Source organism: Benincasa hispida, chromosome 4 (assembly GCF_009727055.1).
Source record: "Benincasa hispida cultivar B227 chromosome 4, ASM972705v1, whole genome shotgun sequence".
NCBI lineage: Eukaryota > Viridiplantae > Streptophyta > Magnoliopsida > Cucurbitales > Cucurbitaceae > Benincasa > Benincasa hispida.
Window position 1 is genome coordinate 11,530,657 of NC_052352.1, and position 6,670 is coordinate 11,537,326.

Below are 6,670 nucleotides of genomic sequence, written 5' to 3' on the forward strand. Positions count from 1 at the left end.
AGATCGATCTAGGAGAAAATTGTAGCTCCCCGCAACTGATCAAATAAGTCATCAATCTTGGAGAGTGGATACTTATTTTTAATAGTTACCTTATTCAATTCCCTTTAGTTAATGCAGAGGCGCAATGATCCATCTTTTTTTTTTTTTTCATAAATAACACTGGTGCAACCCATGGTGATACACTTGGGCATATAAAACCCTTATCTAGCAACTCTTGCAACTGAATCTTAAGCTTCTTCAACTCTACTGAGGCCATTCTATACGAGGCCTATAAGATAGGAGTTATGTCCGGCTCCAACTCGATTGTAAATTCTATCTCCCAATATGGCAACAAACCTAGGAGATCCTCTGGAAAAACATCTAGATAATCTTTTACCACTGGCTCGGAAGTCAAAGAGACCTCAACTTTTCTAGTTTTGACCACACTGGCCAAGATACTCTAGGTATCTCGGTTATGTAACTTATTGGCTTTCATAGCTGAAATTACTTTGGGTAGGAGCACGGTCCTTGACCCCTTAAACTTAAAGTTGGCTTCCGTAAGGGGGCTTAAAAATCACCTCCTTGCGGGAGCAGTCTATACTGGCATGGTTAGCAACCAACCAATCCATGCCTGATATTACATTAAAATAATGCATGTCCAAAACTATTAAGGTCACATTTAGTATATGTTTCACTATTTCAATCTGACATGCTTTTATCCTTTCCATTGCTAACATAATTTCTCCAGACGAAGTAGAAACTGATAAAACATAGTGTCAATGCTTTAACTCTAACATGACATGCTTTAAAAATACTGATGATATAAATGGATGAGATGATCTAGAATCAAACAACACTAACACGTAGTGTCCAAAGATTTAGAGCGACTATAGTGCTTGACTTCTCAACCTTCTACCGAATGGTTGAGCAAACATGACCTTGTTGTTGCTGATGTCTACTCGAATCCCTCTATTCATAACCCACAGGCTGACCCCCGAAATCTGGTGTTTTTATATTAGGGCATTTATCAACTGTGTGCTGCTCTTACTTGTAATGAAAACATACCTTAGAGCTAGCCAAACATCGTCCCTAACGACGTCTTCCACAAGAGTTACACACTAGTCGGCTTCTCTTTGCCATTCCTGACTCAACGACCTATTGCTTGAAGTGTCGAAATGGCCTCTTTGAGTTCCGGTTTTTTTGCTAAGACTGAGGCTCAGAAGCCTTCTGATCTGCATTCCTCTTATGACCTGAGGAAGGTCCTACGCCAAACGTCTCTAAGTGCTCGCTCTTTGACTGAAAGTCCGTCTCGACTGCCAAACGTAGTGCTTCTGCATGAGTACTCGGTTTAAAGGCTCGCACAAAATCTCGTATTCTGTCCTTTAAACCTTGGATAAATCTTTCTACTCTCATAGCCTCCGTAACAACCAATTTCAGAGCGAAATGGGACAGTGTGTCAAACTCTTGGTCATACTCCTCAACAGACATGTGCCCCGCGTTTCAGGTCCAAGAACTTCTTCTTATTATTATATCTCAAGTTAGCAGAGATGTACTTTGTGTAGATACACTCCTTGAACCACCTACAACTATCATCTTCTCTCCTGACTACTACCAAACTTGTGCTTTATCAATGAGCATGGAGACAATGCACTGCACTTTCTGATCCTCTGGACATTCCACGTAACGAAAATTATCTCGATAGTTGATAGCCATAGCTTTGCATTGGTAGGGTACTTCAGTGACCCGTTGAAGGTGTGCAAGTTGTATTTCTTGGAATTCTGCAAGCGTTTGGCCTCCACTAAAAGATCCGACATGCTCTGGTTCTGGCTCTGAACTTGCGGCGTTTGAACCTGCAAGGGTGGTAATTGTTGGTCTAGGAAAACTAGGCCATTCGAACATGTCCTTCACCTTTTCCAGCACCGTTGTTATGATCAGTTTGCCTACAGTTGCTGCTAAATCAGTAAACTTCGTCTAGACGGCTATGGGTATCGATGTTTGTGAAGGAACAATCGTGTTTTGGGCTGAACTTCGTGTCTAAGTTCTCTGCTACCCTGACCCAAATGGATCTCTAAGACGTAGGGGATTCTCCGGCACATGAGTGTTTTGAGCTTGTGAATCTTGAACTTAACCTTGATCTTGAACCGTCAAATTCTATCGTCCAAGATTTCACCCCCCCCCCCCTCTTTGGTGATCCTTTGACTTCCTCTTCTTCTAACACGTATCATTTCTCAACATCATTATGTAACCAGTCTTTAACGAATTCTTCATCAAGAAAACATGTAGATTACGATCATAAATACAACATAATCTAGTGCATATTATTCTAGAGACTTTTCTTAGGGGCAAATCTGGTGATGACGAGAAATCCGTTAATGGTCAAGAGGGATAACTTGGACTTACATAGTAAGTCAGTCTATAGAACCCAAAACATGGGCTCTGATACCAACTGTACAACCCGACTTTCTAAGACACCTGATAAGACTGTTACTTCATGTATGCATAAACTTGTACATAGACATTTGCATTTAAAACATGAAATGCTTAATTAAATAAAGAATTCAAACAAAATTTTTTGCTCAAGATTTCATAACCTCGGGGTACCCCTAAAACATAAATTTTGAAATAAGGAATAATTTAACTGATATATATATATATATATATATATATATATATATTATATATAAAACACCCACGTGTTTAAAAATCTAAATCATGAAAGAAAAACAGAGAAAACATGAAAGGACACAAGAATTTTAATGCGGAAGCGTCTATCTTGATCCCTTTGGTAATGTCACGAATTCTCTTATGAGTCCCCGAGTATCCTTGTCCTTCCTTGAAAACATTTAAATACAAAGGTTGAGTATAAAAAATAGTTAGTAAGTAAATCCATTATCGGGATCAGGCTAAGCAATTGCAGTGAATTCTTGGGGTGGTGGGACATGCACACTATAGTAAGTAAATCTATTATTGCACCATAAAAAAAAAACAAAAAACTATGGGAGTGAACCTGCCGATTCACAGTACCATAACATGCAAATGAACCCGTGGTTCACGCATGTCCAGTGGGCTGATGGCGTACCATCCAAACATGGACTAGACCCGTTGGTCCACTGTATCAAAACATACAACGAGACGAGACGATAAATCGCCCCTACTAGTCTAACATGCATCACATACATAATTCTCATAAGTGATCCCATAGCTCAAATAATAACATAATACATAACTTCAACATGCGAATAATCCTCAATAAATTTAATGCATTCAAAAGGAGTAACGCACAATCCAAATCATGCTTTCTGAAATCTATGGAATAACTTGATAATTCTAAACTAGGGCACCTGGTACGAAAGCATCAGTAATAGTATCACTTACCTCGAATTTAATCCAAACAATTAGTTTTTATCGAACCCAAAATTAATCCTAAAACATGAATCAAAGTTAAAATTATCATTTAAGGTCTAAGTTCAACCACCAATTTAACCAAATAACTGTTGGGATTGGTGTCCTAATTCTCCCGGAGTCTCGTTGTTTGAAATTATACACATATGTTTTATGAATAAAATAACTGTTATTTCATTCTGGCATTTACTCATATCCAATAAACAAAGCTCCATGGTATCTTATGTAAACTTAAGCATATATATGAGATATACAAGTGGATCATGCCTTAAGTGATAACCTAAATAGGTCTGTAGTATAAGGATTAAGGTGGGATACCTGATCCTGGTGACACTACGGATACGACTCGCTTTGTAGAGGTTTGCAAGTGTTATAAACTACTATAGATGGTAGATCCTGATCATTCATGTGGAGACATGTGAGTGAGGGTGTCCTATACAAAGAGTTTGTATAAGACCAGACCACAAGATGACTAGACTCTATATATAACGTCGTTGATATTAGAGATTTATATCTCACCTAAACGATCATAGGTGACACGACCTCAATCCTGAGTATTTTAGGAACTCCTGCCTTTGAGGGCGGTCTTTGAAGGAACTCTTATTCAAGAGTACCTACGAGCGGAAGCGGATCTTTCCAATTCATTGTGACAGAATTACCGCATATACATTCAAACATACTTTCATAATGTTAAAGGGATCAAGAAATCATATCAGATGAAGATTTCTCGAGTCTAAAGTCCAACCGTCTGCCTCAAACAGTCATCACTCAAACAGAAGGAAACAAAGAAGACAACACCACTCAGAGCCCTCAGTATTCTTGGAGTGGGAATCCAAAGTGTGGGCTTTGATCAGATTTGGCAGAGGAAAGAAGGAAGAGCGACCGTACCCAACGATCCAGCAAGTGGGAGATGCGGTCGTCTATTGAATAGACAATGTGCTTGATCGTTTAGGTAAAGTATACGATCATGAAGTAAAAGTAAGAGATTGTCTATACGATCATGTAGGAAAAGGTAAACGATCGTCTAGACGATCATGTAGGAAAAGGGTGAGTGATCGTCTAAACGATCGCATAGGAAAAACTAAGCGATCATCTATACGATCATTTAGTAAATATCCAGAGCTCGACGATCATTTAGGAAAAAGGTAAACGATCGTTTAGATAATAGCGTGCGATGGTGTAATCCGTATGCGATCCCTTAGTAATATCGTATATGTAAGCGATCGTGCAGTCACTATCGTATAGGCACTGATTTTCTAAACGATAACATTATCTTTTTCACAATATCCGCACACACCGAGATCAACACATCGTCTGCTATTTATAATGCACTCATCCGTTATTTAGAACGAAGAGAAGCCTTCCCATTTCCTTTATAACCATCCAATGAATGTGATCTCATCATATTCATAACTTATAAATTAATTTCATATATTAATTATAATATTTTTCCTCTACTAGATATAAATCATATTTTTATCCAATTTCCTCCAAATCAATGTATCTCATACATAAAGTTAATTATATCATATTTAATTAACTCGTTTAATTATATCATATATAATCGAACTCCCTCTTGTCAATTTGAACATTTCAAATTGACACAAAAACTGACTCTCAACTTGTATACAAGCTACCAATGGGACCTTATAGACTTATGGCTCGAACCTCTAACGGTACATGAATAGCTGACTAAACTCTTTATTCACGATATCCACCATCTATTAACTGCCATGCATTCCACTAAAGACCGACAGTTGAACTCTTCTTGCCATAGATATATTTCTATGTCCATTGGATATAACCAATCATCAGTATGATGGCCCTTCACAGATGCTCGTAATTACAGTAGGCCAATTTACCGTTTTGCCCCTGTAATTACATCTTCTTCCTTAAGTACCACTGATCCCTCTAATAAACAATACAACATAGTTCTATTATGTGTGAACACCTCTCGGGCCATGAGAAGGTACGTGGCACCACATCGTTCAAGCCCTAGAATCAACCATTAAGGGAGCTATCTATCTACTTAATCCTGCCTCGGGGAAAGAGTGAATTCCATCTTGTGTAGCTGAGTTCCCAGCTCCTAAATCAGACGAATCCCAAAATGGTAGGTTTGAGTCGGCGTTCTGGCCACTCGCACCCATGCAAATCAAAAGACCGTCCTCAATGGTAGGAGATCCCAACTCACTCAAGATTGAGGTCATGTTACCTATGGTCATCCTAATAAAGTGAAGTCTCAGTTATGAATGGTGTTATATAACGAGACGTTAATACTTCGTGGTCAGGTCTTATACAAACTCTTTGTATATGAGCCCCGCTCGTCCATCCCCGTACACGAATGATCAGGATCAGATCATCTTGCATAGTCCTTGGACCATTCTCAGCGGGCGCCGGCATCGTAGCGTTATCAGGATAAGGTTTTCCCTTCTAATATCCATAACTACAACCCATTTTGGTTATCTCTCGAAGACTGATCTATCTTGTTATGTCACCACATACATGCTTAAGTTACAGTATAGATAACCAAGGAATTTTAAGTTTATTGGTTTGTGGTAAATCTTAAATGTCAAAGTCAAGTAGTAAGTAATATCATTTATATGTATACATCACTAGTGTTCGTACAAAGTTGTTTACAAACTACTGACACGAGACTTTATGGGCAAAAACCCTAAAATCTCCTACTGTTCCTAGCGAAGTGGGAGTACAAGTAAACGGCACAAAACATAAACTAGGGCATAAACCCAGTGCAACAAATCTCCCATTGCCCTAGTCCAGCGTGGGTTGGTCCTGTAGACCCATTGCTCTGAAGGTTACCCTCAAACATTAATTAGCGTGAGGCTGTAAATGAATCACAACGTTTTTCTCCGAGGTGTCTTCATGGATCATGTCACCCTATGTCGATGCACTATCATGTGGATCGATCTTTACATGGCAACAGGTTGAAGAAAAGTCTCCTCATAGCCGACTCCCTCCCCTGGGTATACCCTTGCCCACAAGTGAGTCGTGGAAGTTTATCACTTCCCTCAGCACTTGTTTGCGCTTGTAGTTCATTTAAACCTATAGGTTTTTACCTCATCAAGGCTGATCTCAAGATCCCATATCGAGTTGAAGTATCATCGACTCGCATCTCGAGATTCATTAGGCTTTGACCTATTCACCCGGTCAACAATCCTATTGCCTTTTATAGAAACAGATCCGCAACGTTACCATCTGTCACCTATAGTCTAGGATTTTCGTGAAACCAGATAGCGATAGCGGGTTCATAACCTCCCACTGCGTCGAGGTC